This window comes from Babylonia areolata, chromosome 26 (assembly GCF_041734735.1).
Source record: "Babylonia areolata isolate BAREFJ2019XMU chromosome 26, ASM4173473v1, whole genome shotgun sequence".
Lineage (NCBI taxonomy): Eukaryota > Metazoa > Mollusca > Gastropoda > Neogastropoda > Buccinidae > Babylonia > Babylonia areolata.
In genome coordinates, this window is record NC_134901.1 from 3,545,001 (window position 1) to 3,565,187 (window position 20,187).

The following is a 20,187-nucleotide window of genomic DNA, read 5'->3' on the forward strand; positions in this document are numbered from 1 at the left end:
CACCACACCACACGGCTACACCACACCACACCACACCACACGGCTACACCACACCACACCACACCACAACACAACACAACGCACAGTCATAACAACTCTCAGTGTGGAAATTCCCGCTGCCCAGGCAGCGAATGCTGCTGAAAGCTCTCACTGACAGCACACAGGTGAATGAGCCAAGGACTGAACGCGTGACCGTATCTATATACAGACCACGGACTTCAACGTCTGTGATGCAGACAGACACGGCCCTCCCACCACACCCTGCATGCTATGGGGACTGTTTGTTTCTCTCCCAGTTGACCGTCACGCTGCTGGTCACGGCTGATTGGACCTCAGTCCACTTTGGACCCACGCTACCGTGACGAACTCCCAGTGTGGTCAACACAGATTTAAAAAAAAGAAAAGAAAAAAAAAAAAGAAAAGAAAAAACAAGAATGAGTGAACGAAAGAAAAAGAAAGGTAGAAAAGTAAAATAGGGAAGAAAGGAACAGCAGCAACAACACTAATACACAAAACAAACAAATAAACAACAACAACAATACACACAAAACAAACAACAACAACAACAACAATACACACAAAACAAAAAACAACAACAACAATACACACAAAACAAACAAACAACAACAACAATACACACAAAACAAACAAACAACAACAACAACAATACACACAAAACAAACAAACAACAACAACAATACACACAAAACAAACAAACAAACAACAACAACAATACACACAAAACAAACAAACAAACAACAACAATACACACAAAACAAACAAACAAACAAACAACAACAATACACACAAAACAAACAAACAAACAACAACAATACACACAAAACAAACAAACAAACAAACAACAACAATACACACAAAACAAACAAACAAACAACAACAATACACACAAAACAAACAAACAAACAAACAACAACAATACACACAAAACAAACAAACAAACAACAACAATACACACAAAACAAACAAACAACAACAATACACACAAAACAAACAAACAACAACAACAATACACACAAAACAAACAAACAAACAACAACAACAATACACACAAAACAAACAAACAACAACAACAATACACACAAAACAAACAAACAACAACAACAACAACAATACACACAAAACAAACAAACAACAACAACAACAACAATACACACAAAACAAACAAACAACAACATCAACAACAAGACACACAAAACAAACAAACAAACAACAACAACAATACACACAAACAAACAACAACAACAACAATACACACAAAACAAACAACAATAACAACAATACACACAAAACAAACAGACAAACAAACAACAACAATACACACAAAACAAACAAACAAACAACAACAATACACACAAAACAAACAAACAACAACAATACACACAAAACAAACAGACAAACAAACAACAACAACAACAATACACACAAAACAAACAAACAACAACAACAATACACACAAAACAAACAAACAACAACAACAATACACACAAAACAAACAAACAACAACAACAATACACACAAAACAAACAAACAACAACAACAATACACACAAAACAAACAAACAAACAACAACAATACACACAAAACAAACAAACAAACAACAACAACAATACACACAAAACAAACAAACAACAACAACAATACACACAAAACAAACAAACAACAACAACAATACACACAAAACAAACAAATAACAACAACAATACACACAAAACAAACAAACAAACAACAACAATACACACAAAACAAACAAACAAACAAGAACAACAATACACACAAAACAAACAAACAACAACAACAATACACACAAAACAAACAAACAACAACAACAATACACACAAAACAAACAGACAAACAAACAACAACAATACACACAAAACAAACAAACAAACAACAACAACAATACACACAAAACAAACAAACAACAACAACAATACACACAAAACAAACAAACAACAACAACAATACACACAAAACAAACAAACAACAACAACAATACACACAAAACAAACAGACAAACAAACAACAACAATACACACAAAACAAACAAACAAACAACAACAACAATACACACAAAACAAACAAACAACAACAACAATACACACAAAACAAACAAACAACAACAACAATACACACAAAACAAACAGACAAACAAACAACAACAACAACAATACACACAAAACAAACAAACAACAACAATACACACAAAACAAACAGACAAACAAACAACAACAATACACACAAAACAAACAACAACAATACACACAAAACAAACAAACAAACAACAACAATACATACAAAACAAACAAACAAACAACAACAACCCCCCCCCACCGATATGTGTGACGGGACATTAAACAAAATTCCTCCTCCTTCCTCCACAAACAAAAAACAGAGTGTGAAAAGTAAGAGTTTAAAAAGAAAGAGACAGACAGGAAAAGAATAGATACAGTCGTTCAGCTGGGACCCATGCAAGCATGACGAGCTGCTAGTCAGACCAACACAGATTAGAAAGAAAAAAGAAAAGAAAAAAAAAAAGAACGAAGGAAAGACAGAAGAAAGGGAAGAAATGGAAAACAAAAAGAAAAAAAGAACAAACGAAAAACAGAATGGGAAAATGTAAGAGTTAGGAAAAAAAACAACAACCCAAAGTAAAAAAAAAGAAAAAAAAAGAAGAAGAAGAATGACGTACGTTCAGCGGAGACCCATACAAGCGTGACATGACAAACTGCTAGTATGGCCAACAATGATGAAAAGAAGAAGAAGAAGAAGAAAAAAAAATATAGAGGAAATAAACAAAGAATGTGTGTGTGTGTATGTGTGTGTATACATGTACACATATATGTTTGCATGCATTTAATTCAAAGGGTTTTTGACGATGAGTAACAGTCTGTCTGTATGCTTATATTATGCAAGTGCATGTGCCTGAAAGAGTACCGCTCTTTTCATTTGCCAACTCACGATATGAATTCATGATGGTGTGCCTTCGCCGCTTTGTTTGTCGGCCAAGTTCAGTCGGACTGTCTTGCTGTACTTGTGCCCTAGTGTTGATACCTCTCTTTCTCTCTCTATTGACTTCTTTCTCCACCACACGTTTATCATTCATTTTCTTTCACTTTATTTACGTCTCAACTTAGTTCTGTTTCAAAACTCATGTATGACCACGTCTTAACTTCTACACAGTTCTAGTTATGATGACATCCGTCACATATTCAGTATGTACATGTATCAGGGCAGGACTTTATATATAAGATTTTCGTGTTGTCCTGTTTATCTATATCTGTATTGTATTGTGACATGTTCCAAATAAAATACTGTTTGAACAATGAAAAAAGAAACACAGAACGGAAAACTACAGCTATATGAAAAGAAAGAACAAAAGAAGGCAATAAAGAAAGGGTGGAAAAATAAAAGAGAAAATGAATAAGAAGAATGTTTTAGAAGAAGAAGGAAAAAACCCACAAAACAACACTCAGTACGTAAAGCAGCATTTAAGTGTTGAGCTTTCATCACATCTGTATCTATTGTTTCTTCTTCATAAAAGGAAGCAAGAGAGAGAGGCAGACAGACAGACAGACAGACAGAAAGGAAACAAAGGAAAGAAAGAAAGAAAGAAGAAATAGATAATAATACTGACGAAAAGCAATATTCAGTCGAAGTCCAGAAAACTCCATCCCGAAAGCTAAGCTTTTGACACCTTGATTCATTCGTAGTCATAGTTCAGTATTGAAAGAAATAAAAACATAGCCCGGAATGAAGAAATATAGAATTAAGATTAGAAGAAGGAGGAGGAGGAGGAGGAGGATAAGGATCAAACAAGCAACAACAAAAAAAAAGAAGAAAAAAAAAGAAAAAAAAGAGGATAGTACAGAATTCCATAAAACGTAACGTGATGCCAAGAATAAGCTTTCAAAACCACCATTTGTAATTTTCGTATTTCTTTCTTTCTTATACTTTGTTTTAAGGAAAAGGAAGAAAGACAGACAAACAGCAAGATAGTCACTAGAACACACACACACACACACACACACACACACACACACACACACACACACCGCACTATCCTACACATCAGCAACGTTATTGTCAAACCACAAAACTGATTGATAAAAAAAAAACACCAAAAAAACCCCATCCTCACCCCGTCGCCCACCCCCACCCACACCCTCCCCAACCTCCTCTGTCACACCTCCCACCCCTCTCTCTCTCTTCACAACCACTCCGTCCCTTTACCACCGGCATCCACAAGAGTGCACACACACACACACACACACACACACACACACACAGAGGCAACAACAACATAAACCTAAAAGAAACAAACAAACAAACAAACAAACAAACAAAAAACACGCACAAGACAGGCGAAACACGTCAATCGAGCCAGATTCGGAAGGACCATGGCACGTGCGCACGTGCATTGCCTATTTCGGGGGACACATATATTCAGAACCCCACACACACGCACCCCACCTCTCCCCGCCCCCGCTATAAGCCATCACCCCTTTCCCCACCTTCACACACACACACACACACACACACACACACACAGAGAAAACAAAACAAAACACCACGACGGAACGAACCGCACGAACGACATATAAAAATATATATTTGTGTGTGTGTGTGTGTGTGTGTGTGTGTGTGTGTCGAGAGAGAGAGAGAGAGAGAGAGAGAGAGAGAGAAGCAATCTGCCAAGGGAATAAGAACAGCGTAAAAGAAGAAGAAGAAGAAAGAGCAGCAGCAGTAACAGTAGCAGTAGTAGTACAGAAAGCTATAGAGTACACAATCACACCGAGTTAGCTCCCAGCGATTTACAATGTCATCCTACTACTACTACCGCTCACCCACCCCTCCCTTATCCCCCACCCACACGCCCATCGACCCGTCCAGCCCACCCTACCCTTCCAGCTCCTCCCCCCCCCCACCCCCTAACCTCCTCCTCCCCCACACCCAAAACTCTCCCCGCCATTCCCAATCCGTCGCCGTTTGCGACAGCGAGAGGTCACTCGGGGTCCTCTTTCCGTCCGCCAATGAGGTCACATCGCTTGGAATGACGCACGTTCGACGCTTGCTACGTCATCGTCACACTGGGAAGGCAGAGACGTGAGAGAGAGAGAGAGAGAGGGAGAGAGAGAGATTACGCGCTCCGATCGGGTGTGGAAGGGGAAAGAGGGGATGATTGGATTCCTCTACCCACTCCCCCCCCCCCCTTTTTTTTTTTGTTTTTAACAAATTTATACACAGACACGCACGCAAGCACACACATACACACACGCGCACACGAAAGCGCGCGCGCGTGTGTGGCTCTTGCGTTGCTGTCGCTGTGATGCTCGTGGTGGTGGTGGTGGTGGTGGATTATCGATCGATTCGAATGCGAAACGGTTTCTTTGCGGGATGGTGGAAAGGGGTGTTGATATGGGTGTGGGCGGGTGGGAGGAGGGTGGGGTGGAAGGAGATTGGGCGTAGGGAGGGGGTGGTGAGGGGGAGTAGCCGGCCGGCTTCTTCTTTTTCTTTCTTTTTTTCTTCCTTCATTCCTTTCTTCTTCTTTTTGGTGACTGATATTCTGTGAATAATATGCTGTATATAAAACGGGCTATTTCGATGTGTTTATCTATCTATCTATCTATCTACCTATGTGTTGGGTGTTTTTTTTGTTTGTTTGTTTTGTTTGTTTTGTTTTTTGGGGGGGAGGAAGCCGGGGGGGGTTGGGGGGGGGGGGAAGGGGGATATTGTTCTTGTTTTAATCTCTCTCTCTCTCTCTCTCTCTCTCTCTCTATATATATATATATATATATGATGGTGTCTCCCGTCGGTCCGACGGATGAGTAGGCAGACAGACTTATCTGTCTGTGTGTGTCCTCATATGGGAGAAGAGGCCGATTTTGGATGCGCAGCACTTCCCACAGGTGTTGCAAGGGAAAACGTCTCCAGAAGTTGAGCCCTGCTTCCTTCGCTCACGCTTCTCCTTAATGGCCAGCGTTCTCTTGTTTTCAAACGTCTTTATGCCACTAGAGCACAGCATCCTCCAGCGAGAGCGGTCAAGGGCATCAGTTTCCCAGGAAGCGATGACTACGTCACAGGCTTTGAGGTTTGTCTTCAAGGTGTCCTTGAAGCGCTTGCAGGGTCATAAGTTCACGGTGGCCTTCCTTCAGCTGGCCATACAAAAGCATCTTCGGGATCCTGCTGTCTGTCATGCGGACAACGTGTCCTGTCCAGCGTACCTGGCACTGAATCAGCAGGCTTTCGATGCTGGGTAGGCCGCTCCTCTCTAGGACCTGGAGGTTGGAGACCCTGTGTTGCCAATTTATGCCGAGGATCTTTCATAGGCATCTCTGGTGAAACTGCTCAAGTTGTTGAATGTGAGGGCGATACGTCGTCCATGTTTCACAGCAGTACACAAGGTGGTCAGCACAACAGCTCTGTAGGTTTTCATCTTGGTGCTGAGCCTGATGCCTTTGTTGTTCCACAGCCTGTTGTTGAGTCTGCCAAAGGCGGAGCTGGCCTTGGCGATGTGCAGCGTCACTTCTGCATCAAGGGCTCCGTTGTTGCATAGGGTACTGCCCAGGAAGCAAAACTTGTTGACTGACTTTATCTCTGTCATTGATCTTGATTGCAGGGGGGGGGAGGCACTGGCGTTCTGTGAGCTAGCTGGTTGGTACATGGACTCGGTCTTGCTGAGGCTGATGGTGAGTCCAAAGCGCCTGCAGGAGGTTGAGAATCTGTCCATAATGAACTGCATGTCCTCATGGGTGTGTGTAGCAAGCGCGCAGTCATCAGCGAAGAGGAACTCTCTCAAGAGTGCCTCAAACACCCTGGACCTGGCATGGAGTCGCCGCAAGTTGAAAAGTTTGCCATATGTGCGAAACTGCATGTACATGCCCTGGTCACAATCTTAGAAGGCGTCAAACAGCATGGCAGAGAAGAGAATGGAGAACAGTGTGAGTGCCAGGATGCAGCCCTGCTTCACTCCATTTACCACAGGGAACAGATCCGACATGTCAGTATTTTCCTGTACTCTCGCCTGCATGCCATACCGTGGAATCTCTCTCCTCTGCATCGCCGGCAAGATCTTTGCCCGCATCATACTGAACAGACTGGTGGACCATGTCTCCAACACAGTCATCCCTGAAGCACAGTGCGGCTTCCGCTCAGGCAGGGGAACATGTGACATGGTGTTTGCCGTACGCCAGATGCAAGAGAAGTGCCGTGAGCAGAACAAGGAGCTCCACATGGTCTTTGTAGACCTGACTAAGGCCTTCGACACGGTGAACCGCCGTGGTCTGTGAAGATCCTCCTAAAGTTCGGCTGCCCAGAGAGCCTAATCCAGCTGATTGCGTCATATATATATATATTCCCAGTATACATATACAACAATCTTTTTTTCTTTTGTCGCGTTTTATTTTCTTCGTTTGCCTCTCTCTCTCTCTCTCTCTCTCTCTGTGTTTGTGTTTGTGTGTGTGTGTTTGTGTGTGTGTGTGTGTGTGTGTGTGTGTGTGTGTGTGTGTGTGTGTGTGTGTGTGTGTGTGAGCCCAGTTCTCCTCCTCAGAAGACTCCCCCCCCCCTCCCCCCCCCTCTCTCTCTCAACAACATTGGTCCATGCACACATGGAAATCGTGCTGAGTTTAGCTTGTGAACTTCTCTCTCTCTCTGTGGTTTTTCTTTATCCTTCGTTGATTCGCCCCTCTCTTTCTTTCTTCCTGTATTTTTCGTTTAAAAAAAATTTTTTTTAAATCTCTCTCTCTCTCTCTCTCTCTCTCTCTCATTCTTCTTCCCTCTCACCTTCCTTCCTTACTTTTCATTCTACTTTAAAAGATTTTTTAAAAATCCCAACCCCCCATTTTTTTTCTTTTAGTTTATGCTACCAGAAATGAACACTTGGCTTTATCTATTATGTTATTTTTCCTTGCTATGCATTTCAATGTTGACATGTTTGTACAAAATACAAACCAAGAAAAATGTTATGAACCATCTGCTCCGCCTGATAACAACAAGAACCAGACAAATTCTGATTTTCACAAAACTTTACTCATGATGTCTGGTGATATAGAAAGCAACCCTGGTCCTGAAAACTTGGGGAACTCTGTGTCACACATGTGAATGCACGTTGTTTAAAAAATAAGATAGATTTATTCGAGACGGAGTGTCATCCGAAAACTGGTTATCACCAATAGATACTAATGAATCCCAACACTTACAGACCTTCCAACCCCCCTGTCCATCTAGACAGACCCAATGACCCACATGGTGGGGTTGCCATATATGTAAAAGATTACTTGTATCTTAAACCTCGACCTCACCTGTATGTTGATACTCTTGAAGGAGTATGGATGGAGACCAAGCTTGACCAAGAGAGCTTACTTGTTGGATCATTCTATCGTCCCCCTAATGCAAATGTGGATTACTGGAATTTAATAAATGATAGTATTAGGAAAAGTTGACTGAACAATGGTAAAATTTATCATTCTAGGAGACTTCAATGCAGATGTACAAACTAACCCAACTAAGGATCTAACAAATATCTTAAACCATTGTCAACTTAAACAAGTAGTAAATTCCCCTACCAGAATCACAGACACTTCTAGGACATGCATAGATCTAATTGTTACTCAAAGTCCGGACATGATGAAATCCACTGAAGTATTGCCTCCATTTTGTAGTGACCACAGTGTTCCATGTGTAATTTTAAAACCTCTTGTACACAAGCACAGTACTTTCCAGAGAACAATCTTTAGTTATGATAAGCTAGACCGTAACAAATCTGTGAATTATAAAGGAACGAAAACTGGAACGAAATATTTGAATAACACAGTAGATGATGCTTGTGAACATTCTACCGAAAGATTTTTGTTAGCAGCAAAACAGTGCATGCCAGGTAAAGTTGTAACACTACGCCCCAAAGATGCTCCTTGGTTCAATAACGAATTAAAAAGAATAATTAAGAAAAGAAATAAACTCCATAGAAAAGCCAAGAGAACGAACGAACAGGGTGACTGGGAAAGTTTCCGGAATGTGAGAAATGAAGTAGTGGATAAGGTACGGGAAAGGAAGTAGTGGATAAGGTACGGAAAAGGAAGTTAGATTACAATGAGCTAAGTGACAAAGTGTTAGATCCTGATCAGTTTAGACAGAGAGTGGTGGAAAATAGGCAGTTTATGAACAAAAAAGGTACAGATTCTGATAATATACCGCCACTTGCCGTGGACAGTAAAACGTACTACTCCAATCTAGATAAAGCAAACATATTTAAGGATTTTTTTTTTATAGACCAGTGTAAACAAGTAGATACAGACGATCCTCTTCCACACTTAGTATACAATGAATCGACACAGATAGAAGAAATAACACTGACAGCTCTTGAAGTGAAAACCAGTATTGATAATCTTGATACAAAAAAGGCGTCTGGCCTTGACCAAATTCATAACAAATTATTAGTTGCTTCAGCTGATGTTATGTTTGCTCCACTCAGCACATTCTTTAATCGATGCTTGGACGAAGGCAAATTTCCACAGCTTTGGAAAACAGCTAATGTTACACCAGTTCATAAAAAAGGAACCAAAGATGAAAGTACCAATTGTCGGCCGATCTCCCTTTTAAGTTGTGTAGGAAAAGTCTTTGAAAGATGTGTGCACAAATATGTTTATAACTTTCTCACATCCAACAACCTGATTTCGGAAGCACAGTCAGGGTTTATTCATGGTGACTCGACAATCAACCAACTTCTTATTATCTATGACAACTTAGTAAATAACTACGATAAAAGTATTCCTGTTCAGTCAATATTTTTTGATATATCTAAAGCTTTCGATCGTGTGTGGCACAGTGGCCTTTTACTTAAACTGGAAGCTGCTGGTATCAGAGGCAAAGTCTTGGTTTGGTTTCGAGATTATCTCTCAGACAGGTACCAGTCAGTTCTAATCAAAGGTGCACAGTCAGTTAAGTTAAAACTTCCACAGGGTGTACCACAAGGATCTGTTCTTGGTCCACTGTTATTTCTAGTGTATATCAATGACATAGTCTGTAGTATTAGTCCTGATGTCGAATTATTTGCTGACGACACGAGCATGTCTCTTGCAATGAGAAGCCCTGTCACGAGAAAAGAGACTCTGCAAGCTGACTTAAATAGAACAGACGTTTGGGCAAATACATGGAAAGTTAAATTTAATGAATCTAAAACAGAACTACTAAATGTATTCCGGGGAAACGTAGTATGCTACGACTTAACTTTTGGAAATGTGAGCTTACAACACAATCAACACAAGCACCTAGGGGTCATTCTGCAAAGCTATTGTAGGTGGGGTGACCACATAGATAGTATCGTTAGTAAGGCTGGATTACTGATCAACTGTCTTCGTTCATTTAAGTACAAGCTGGTCAGGGGGCTCTGGAAACTATGCATAGATCCTTCATCGTCCCAATCTTTGACTATGATGATACAATCTGGGACAACTGCGCACAGTACCAATGTAAAATGTTGGAAGACTTACACTTAGACGCTCTGCGTATTATCACTGGTTCCGTTCGTGGCACTGGTCACGATAAATTGCTCGCAGAATCAGGATTCTGTTCATTAAAAGAAAGGCGTCGTAGACATAAAATAATAATGTTCTTTAGAATTATCAATAATATTTGTCCTCAGTGCCTTACCCATTTATTGCCCCCTCTCGTGTCAACAGTAAACCCATACCACAGGCGAAGACCTTTTGAACGAATCGTCCCTCCACACCACACTGACATTTACCAGCCACGGCTATTTGGAACACCCTTCCTCTTTCTGTTCAACAGACCCAGTCTCTCAGTCAACTGAAACGCTACCTTTCCTCTACAGACACTACAGTCCCACCATATTATTATCTGGGTAAAAGGAAAGAACAAATTATCCACTGTCGTCTGAGACTTGGTATGAGCAAATTTAACTCCGATCTCTATAATAGACATGTAAGGAATTATCCATCCTCTGCTAGCAGCTTTCCACAAGAGACAGCTGAGCATTTTCTATTGCACTGCCCGAACCACAACATACATAGAACAAACACTTCATAATCTCCCACAAGAACATATCACTGTACATAACTTAGTATTTGGCAACACCTCCTTTCGTCTTGAGATAAATGTCAGCATCTTTGAAACTGTTCACAAACTTATTAATCAAAGCGAAAGATCTGATCCCTAATTCAGACAATTTACTCTTTTTTTTTTCTTTTTTAAAAAGTATATATATATATATATATATATATATATATATATATATATATATATGTATGTATGTATGTATGTATGTATGTATGTATGTGTATATGTGTGTGCATGTAAATGTACATATAAGTATATATATATATATGTATGTATATGTAAATATATATATATATATATATATATATATGTGTGTGTGTGTGTGTGTGTGTGTGTGTGTGTGTGTGTGTGTGTGTGTGTGTGTGTGTGGATGGGCATGTGTGTGAACGTATACATAATTATACCCACATGTGTTTGCATGCATTAATTTCAAAGGTTTTTAACGATGAAAAATATCCTGTCTGTATGCATATGTAAGTGCATGTGCCTGAAAAAGTGCTGCCCTTTCACTTGCCAGCTCACGAAATGAATACATGATGGTGTGATTGCTTTTTTTTCTTCTTCTTCTTTTTTTTTTTCGCGGGACGGTCGGCCTTCGCCGCTTTGTTTGTTGGCCACGTTCAGTTGGACTGTCTTGCTGTACTTGTGCCATAGCGTTGATACCTCTCTTTCTCTCTCTATTGACTTCTTTCTCCACCACACGTTTATCATTCATTTTCTTTCACTTTATTTGTATCTCAGCTTAGTTTTGTTCAAAACTCATCTTAACTCTTAACACGTCTTAACTTCTAGTTATGATGACATCCGTCACGTATTCAGTATGTACATGTGTCAGGACAGGACTTTATATAAGATTTTCTTGTTGTCCTGTTCATCGATATCTGTGTAGTATTGTGACATGTTCCAAAAAAAATACTGTTTAAAAAAAAAATCACACCCCGTCTTCCTACAGTCTTTGCTTTCTTCCCTTCCTTCCTCCCTTCCACCTTTCTTTACTCTGTCTGTCTCTCTCTTTCTGGGGTGGTGGGGATGGGGTGTGGGTTGGGTGCGGGGTTTGAGCGGCTCCGCGGAGAATTGACAACAGTTGGGCGTGCCCTACCTGCTGTTAATGACTTCCTCTGTCAGTTTCTTTCCGGTCCCGTGACTTGTCATTCACATCCGCGCGCGCGGCGTTCGATTTGACAATGACGACAGCGAACAACGCGACAACACCAGGGGGTACAATGTCGCCGTGGAACACAGTTACTTTCTGCGGCGACAATTTATCGACTTGAGTGACGGTTCCGTTGACTGAACTGAAGTCAGTGTGTTTATAGAGTTGTAGTTTGATACTTTTGTACAGATATCGTATTGGGTGTGGGTGTGGGTGCATAACGGAAGGATACATATGTATATATATATATATATATATATATATATATATGTGTGTGTGTGTGTGTGTGTGCGTGTGTGTGTGTGTGCGCATATTTAAAATAAATAAAACAAAGTTGAAAACCAACACCTTTTTTTTTTTTTTTTTTTTAAAGAAGAATCTTCGCTGCCACCCGGCAACTTGGTCACAGACTAGACTTATAACAGGTGACGTAATGTTATTTTTACGTCATCTTTCTGACCTTACATGACGTCTTCTGCTGCGTAAATATATCATGTTCTAAATATTCCTTCAATTGTCTATGTACACATCTCTCTCACTCTCTCTCTCTTTGTATCTCAGTGATCGCGTGTAACCACCACGACGACAAACCAGACTGGTAACTCCACGAATTAGGGTTCACAATGAAAACCCATGGATGTCGCTTCTGGTGTTCAGTCCAACAAAAACTGTCCCAAGGACAGTTTATTAAATGTCTACTGGAGTAAAACGCTGTGTGTGTGCGTGTGTGTGTGTGTGTGTGTGTGTTACCGAGATACAGAGAGATCAAGTGATATAGGCACCTTAAAAAAAAAAAAAAAAAATCAAACGAACAAGAAGAAAAAAGGCGTATTGAGTGTTCGTGAATGCAAAGTGTCTTAAGTGTTCGTGAATGAGAAGTGTTGTCTTGAAGTGTTCGTGAATGTGAGGTACCTTGAGTGTTCGTGAATGAGAAGTGTTGTCTTGAAGTGTTCGTGAATGTGAAGTGTTGTCTTGAAGTGTACGTGAATGTGAGGTACCTTGAGTGTTCGTGAATGAGAAGTGTTGTCTTGAAGTGTTCGTGAATGTGAAGTGTTGTCTTGAAGTGTTCGTGAATGTGAAGTGTTGTCTTGAAGTGTACGTGAATGTGAGGTACCTTGAGTGTTCGTGAATGTGAAGTGTTGTCTTGAAGTGTTCGTGAATGTGAAGTGTTGTCTTGAAGTGTACGTGAATGTGAGGTACCTTGAGTGTTCGTGAATGAGAAGTGTTGTCTTGAAGTGTTCGTGAATGTGAAGTGTTGTCTTGAAGTGTTCGTGAATGTGAAGTGTTGTCTTGAAGTGTTTGTGAATGTGAGGTACCTTGAGTGTTCGTGAATGAGAAGTGTTGTCTTGAAGTGTTCGTGAATGTGAAGTGTTGTCTTGAAGTGTTCGTGAATGTGAAGTGTTGTCTTGAAGTGTACGTGAATGTGAGGTACCTTGAGTGTTCGTGAATGTGAAGTGTTGTCTTGAAGTGTTCGTGAATGTGAAGTGTTGTCTTGAAGTGTACGTGAATGTGAGGTACCTTGAGTGTTCGTGAATGAGAAGTGTTGTCTTGAAGTGTTCGTGAATGTGAAGTGTTGTCTTGAAGTGTTCGTGAATGTGAAGTGTTGTCTTGAAGTGTACGTGAATGTGAGGTACCTTGAGTGTTCGTGAATGTGAAGTGTTGTCTTGAAGTGTTCGTGAATGTGAAGTGTTGTCTTGAAGTGTTCGTGAATGTGAAGTGTTGTCTTGAAGTGTACGTGAATGTGAGGTACCTCGAGTGTTCGTGAATGTGAAGTGTTGTCTTGAAGTGTTCGTGAATGTGAAGTGTTGTCTTGAAGTGTACGTGAATGTGAGGTACCTTGAGTGTTCGTGAATGAGAAGTGTTGTCTTGAAGTGTTCGTGAATGTGAAGTGTTGTCTTGAAGTGTTCGTGAATGTGAAGTGTTGTCTTGAAGTGTTTGTGAATGTGAGGTACCTTGAGTGTTCGTGAATGTGAAGTGTTGTCTTGAAGTGTTCGTGAATGTGAAGTGTTGTCTTGAAGTGTTCGTGAATGTGAAGTGTTGTCTTGAAGTGTACGTGAATGTGAGGTACCTTGAGTGTTCGTGAATGTGAAGTGTTGTCTTGAAGTGTACGTGAATGTGAAGTGTTGTCTTGAAGTGTACGTGAATGTGAGGTACCATGTGTGTTCGTGGATGCTAATTATTTTGGGTGTTAATGAACAAGGTTTATTGAATTTTCGCGAGTGTTAAGTATCTGGAGTATTTTTAAATGTAAAGTGTTTTGAGTGTTGGTGAATGTAAATTGTCTGTAGAGTGTTGGGAGTGTGAAGAGTCTTGAGTGTACGTGAATGTAAATCATCTTCACTTCGAGTGAACGTAAACTATCTTGAGTTTTCGGGTTTGTAAAAGCACCTATACGTTCGCGAATGACAAGTATTTAAAGCATTAATTCGTGAATGTTTATTAATTTAATGTTTTTTTAAATTTCTTCTTTTTTTTTCCTTTTTTTTAAATTTATTTATTTATTTTTTTACACAGCTGTCCATACTTGTGGTGATTTTTAATAATAATAATAATATTTTATTTTTATATAGCGCTATAATACAAACATAAGCAAGCTCTAAGCGCTTTACAATCGAGTACCTAAAGTGAAACAAGAAAGCATATAAAAAGTAGTAGAAACATAAAAGCAGAATCATTAATATTATTTAAAAAAACACACACACACACACACAAAAAAAAACAATGCATAAAACTCACAAAGTAACATACTATCAAAACTACAACTGTTACACTCCAACACTCACACTAACACCCACGCACACACACACACACACGATTAAACGGCTGAGATGACAGCAATTTTCACTTAAAATACATACATGTAAAAAGGAACATAATTGTAATCTGCATGCCACAGTTTTTGTAAAAATTGTAAAATAAAATTTTGGATAGGAAAGGTAAAAGGGTAAAAATCGGGTCATTCTCCCTTTCGAACCACACCACCACCATCCATCTACCCACTCCCATTCTCTCTACTCTCCCATCACACACACTCACATTGCCATGGGCCTGGGGCAACAGCACTATTTGAGTTATGACAAGTATTTTTTAAAGAGATAAGTTTTAAGATTTACTTTAAAGGTAGATATATGAGTTGTTTGTCTGAGAGCAATAGGCAGAGAATTCCAAGTTATTGGGCCGAAGACGGAAAATAACCTCTTTCCACAGGAGTCAGGTCACTGGTGTACAGACTGGTGGCAAATACTTCCGAAACATCAGCTTTTAAAAGATTAACATTTAAAGATCTGTAATTGCGTGAGTAAACATTTTTCTTTATCTTTACAGGCTTTATGAGCTTAAGATTAGATGATATCACAGAGTGGTGAGAGATGATTTTGTCAACAACAAGAAGATCTGTCACACTGTTCTCACTGTTTGTTATGACCCAGTCTAATGTTGGGTGGCAACATTAACAAGCTGTTGTAAACAATGGTTTTCAAGTTGTTTTTTTTGTTTTTTTTTTAAAGAGAAGCAACATTTGCAACATTTGCATCAGAAGATGAATCAAAATCAAAATCAAAATCACCAACAATAAAATTGTTATCACATGAGATAAAACAATCCAGCAAATCACAAAATTCATCTTTGAACAGTTTGCTCGAAAGTTTGTTCTTTTTGTTTGGTGGTGGTCTAAAGACTGTGAGGAATGTCGCATGCTGGTTCTCGTAGCACAGTCGAGTTTCAAACACTTCAAAGGACTTAAATCAAGGTCTTGAGTAGAAACTTGTATGTTGCTTGCAAGAAAAACTGTCCCTAAACAAAACAGCAAGTCCACCACCTACACCAGTATCTAGGAACAGATTTCAAAGTTAACAATATCACTTTCATCACTGGTAGGTCTAAGCCATGTCTCAGTTAAAAACACAAGATCATAGTTTCCCTCGGTTATCAAGTCACACACTGCATCTGTTTTGTTTCTGCACCACTGGGTGTTAAGACATCTTATCTTAAAAAAATTGGAATGTTCTTGGGCGGAAATAGTGGCGTCGATCTTGATCAGATTAGAAAGGTTACATTTCCGAGAATGATTGAGTGAGAGAGATGAAACAGACTTACAGTTATTATCGGTGGGCGGGGTACGGCTGGAAATCCAAACAGGAATGTTCATGCCCTGCTTCCTACGACCTCCTCTGTGAGGAAGCTTCTTCCTGGCAGGTTTCCTGAGACAGGGCAGGCAGCGGGAATGAATCCCTAGTCCCTGCAGGCGCCGGCACAGTGTGGTGCAGAGAGCCCAAGTCCATGATGGCAGGGAGGCAGAAACTGGGGAGGCGCTGGTCAGTGTCATAGAAAATGAACACTGGTTTTGATAATCCATGAGTTGTGTGCGAGAGTAAGCCACGGAATAAACACTGTGTTTGTTGGTGTCGTGTGGGTGCACTTGTGCTGGAAGAGTGCACGGGAACTGACAAAACGACACATTGACACTGGCAGGCCGTGCGAAGAGATCACTCACAGTGGTTGGCGATCTTGCCATGACACAGAGAAGAGAGAGAGACCAAAGAAATTCTAACGTATTTCTGTTATCCATGGCCATAAGTCGAAGAAAAAGATACCACGGTGTTGTCCAGGTCATGGCAGAGAAGTTGACGCCATTCACAATAAAAACTTGGTTAATTAAAAGATTAATAAGTAAAAAAAGGAACGGAGCGTGCACATCAAGCCTGCTAGGCGAATCGTGACAACAACTCATTTTTAGACGAAAACATGTCAAGAATTATGAGCGTCATGAATGTGAGTCTAGCTGTTTGCGTTCTTGGTTGTGAGTGGAAGCTTTCGATGCGGTCATGCTTTTTTCTTTCTTTGGTTTTGTGTTTTTGTGGTCGGTCCAATGTTCAGAGTGATAGGCGTCCAAGCGACAATCGTCTCTGAATATTCTTTGACCTTGTTGTGGCCTTCCGTCAGCAAACCCTTACACTATGTGTGAAACGTCTACTGGAGTAAAACGCTGTGTGTGTGTGTGTGTGTGTGTGTGTGTGTGTGTGTGTGTGTGTGTGTGTGTGTGAAACAGAGAGATCAACAGATGCTACAAGACAGACAGACATACAGCAAGAGAGAGAATGAGAGATAGAGGAATAGGAGGAGTGGGGGTTGGGGGCGGGGGCCGGGGAGAGAGAGAGGGGGGGGGGGAGCGAGACAGAGGTAGACAAACATACAGATAGAAAGACCAACCAAACGACAAAACAGACGACCAGACAACCAATCCCGTTAGACTACTTGTCTATTCACACACACACACACACACACACACACACACCCGACACGAAAATCTAAAAAAGAAAAAAAAGAAATCAACACCACTTACCTACAAACCAACGACAAGTTGGACACTCCTCTGTGGTAGTTGTCTGTGTAGGTATAATTGTAATCCCTCACTTCGTTGCAAGACGAACCATTAAGGTAGACACACCACTATGTTGTCGTTTACACACACACACACACTCACACACACTGCTGATATTCCTCGCGCTCTTGTTCCGTGATGTGAATAGTCGCACGTGGTACCTACAACAACAACAACAACAAAAAGTAAAAAAAAAAAAAAAAGTCGAAGAAAACTATCTGAATAATAGACAACCGCTGCTGCTACTACTACTATTGCTACTGCTGCTGCTACTACTACTACGACGACGACCGTAAAGGCTGTTCGTTGTAGTAGTAGTAGTAGCAGCAGCAGCACCAGCAGAAATAGCAGCGTCAACAGCAGAAGCAGCAGCAGCAGTAGTAGTAGTAACAGTAGAAATAGCAACATCAACAGCAGCAGCAGCAGCAACAACAACAACAGCAGCAGCAGCAACAACAACAACCAACAACAACAGCAGCAGCAGTAGTAGTAGTACTAACTAGCAGCGGTAACATACGAAGATGATAAAGAATATAGAAAGCACCAGCAGCAGAAGCAGAAGCACTTGTAGTCCCGGTAGTTCTAGTAACACCAGTGACATGGGAGGATGTTCGGAATAGACAAGACGCTTATCTACCGATAAAGTGTTCGAGAGGGTCTTCCCCTTTGTCCATGAATGGAAGGAGCGAAGACTTAGGAAAATTCTTAACGCTAAGCAGTCTGAAAGCGCTGCTGTGCAAAACCAGTCGAGTTATATATATATAAAACCCCCCAAAAAACATCAACCAAGTATACCAACAGCGACAACATCATCATCAACAAAAACAACACTCAAACAAACAAAACAAAAGACCATGACCACAGCAAAAAAAGATGAATAAAGTCACTGGCGTAAAACTTCCAGACACTTGATGATGATTATTGATCGAAATGAACTTGGAACTACCTGGTAATTATAAATTATGGTTATGAATTATTTTTCTATCGTTTCCATTACGTCATATTAGTTATGTATAGGTCAACTTGATCCACTAGTTTCTTTTTCCGTTGAAAACAAAAGTAGACATAAATCATAGTTATTTATACACGTTCATCTCCGCTTTCACATCACATTACGTGTACGTCGACACAAGAAGTTTGTTTTTCATCTTTCGACAAAAAGCAAGACATAAATCATAGTTACTATGTTCATCACGTTACATGATATGTAGGTCAAGTTTAAAAAAAGCAAAATTCTCTCTCTCTCTCTCTCTCTCTCTCCAGTGATATATATTTGTGAGCCTTTTTTTTCTTCTCGTGATCACACGTGCTCCAACACGTGTTCTGTCGGGGGAAAAATGCACTTATGTAAACATCATGTTTTTTTTTCTCCCACACTTTAAATGCGTCGTTTATCTCCAATCCTCTTGAAGTTACTTTCTTTTGAATCGGTCAGAAAACAGGAGAGAAATAAAGTAAACTGTTAAAAAAGAACTATCAAAACATACACCAACAATTCAGTTCTGCTGATTCAGGAAAACAAGAGAGAACAGTATTAGAAACAACAACAATAGCCCCCCAAACAAACTCCAACCAACCTGCTACAACTCCATGCACCACAAGCGATCCACAGTTTTTCACTCGCTCAACTCTCCGAATCCATGCGACTCCAAAAGACAAGCCAACTCGTTCCATTGGCTCACCCGGCGCTAACTCTCTCACTCTTCTCTGCCTCCATCTGGTATATAGCTGGGATGCTCGCAGCAGAAAACCCCCATGCCTGGTATTGTGCGGAAGTGCTGTGTGTGTGCGTGCGCGCGTGTATGTGCGTGTGCGTGTGTGCGAAGCAGCCAAGCCGGCTCTCACTCACTACACGCCGAGTCTATAGTAAAAGGGGGGAAAAGAGAAGAAAGAGGATGTGGATGGGAGGGGGGGAAGGAAAGGAGGGGAAGGGAGGGAGGGTGGAGAGAAGCGATCGATCTCTTCCTACGACCGATCACCTACGGCGCGCGCACGGACGGCACAGAAATAGCTCTCCCTTGACGTCATCTCTCGGCCTGCTGGCGTCTGTGCAGAGAGAGTGTGGGTGGGTGCCGAAGGGTTGCGGATGGGGGTGGGTGGTGGGGGTTGTCATCCGATGACGACTTGTTGCGACGACGCGAATTCTCCACACACGCACACGCACAAACGGCCTCGCTCGCTCTACAGTTGGGTTAGTTCGTCTGCATGCCTGCCGTGGTTTTTTTGTTTTTTTTTCTTTTTTTTTTTTGTATTTTATTTATTTCACTCCCCCCTCCCCCGCACCCCCCCCCCCCAACACACACACGTTTAGCTGCTGTTGCTGTTGCTGCTGCTTGTCGAAGTCTATATTCTGTCGCAGGCAGCGTTGTCGCATGCCGCGGTGTGCGTGTGTGTGTCTGTGTGCTCAAGGGGCTTGATATCTTATTTTCTTCCACTTTTTGTTTTAGTTTTGTTTTTTGCTCTCGAGTGTTAAAAAAAAAAAAAAAAAATCCGTGGTGGGTTATTCTAGGAGACTATTCTGGGACATGGGTTGCTTCTGCTGCTGCTGCTGCTGCTGCTGCTA

The 20,187-nt window shown here is 40.9% G+C and overlaps 1 protein-coding gene across 1 annotated transcript in view; it reads right to left on the reverse strand.

Annotated features, from left to right (window-relative positions):
• The window catches only part of LOC143300754 (uncharacterized), a 105,713-nt gene extending 86,335 nt beyond the window's left edge, over positions 1 to 19,378 (reverse strand). Inside the window, exons 1-2 of the mRNA XM_076614663.1 lie at positions 19,202 to 19,378; positions 17,586 to 17,785 (exon numbers count right to left, since the gene is read on the reverse strand). The gene's annotated coding sequence lies outside the window, so the exon portion shown is untranslated. The remainder of the gene's footprint in view (positions 1 to 17,585; positions 17,786 to 19,201) is intronic.
• Positions 19,379 to 20,187: the final 809 nt, after the last annotated feature.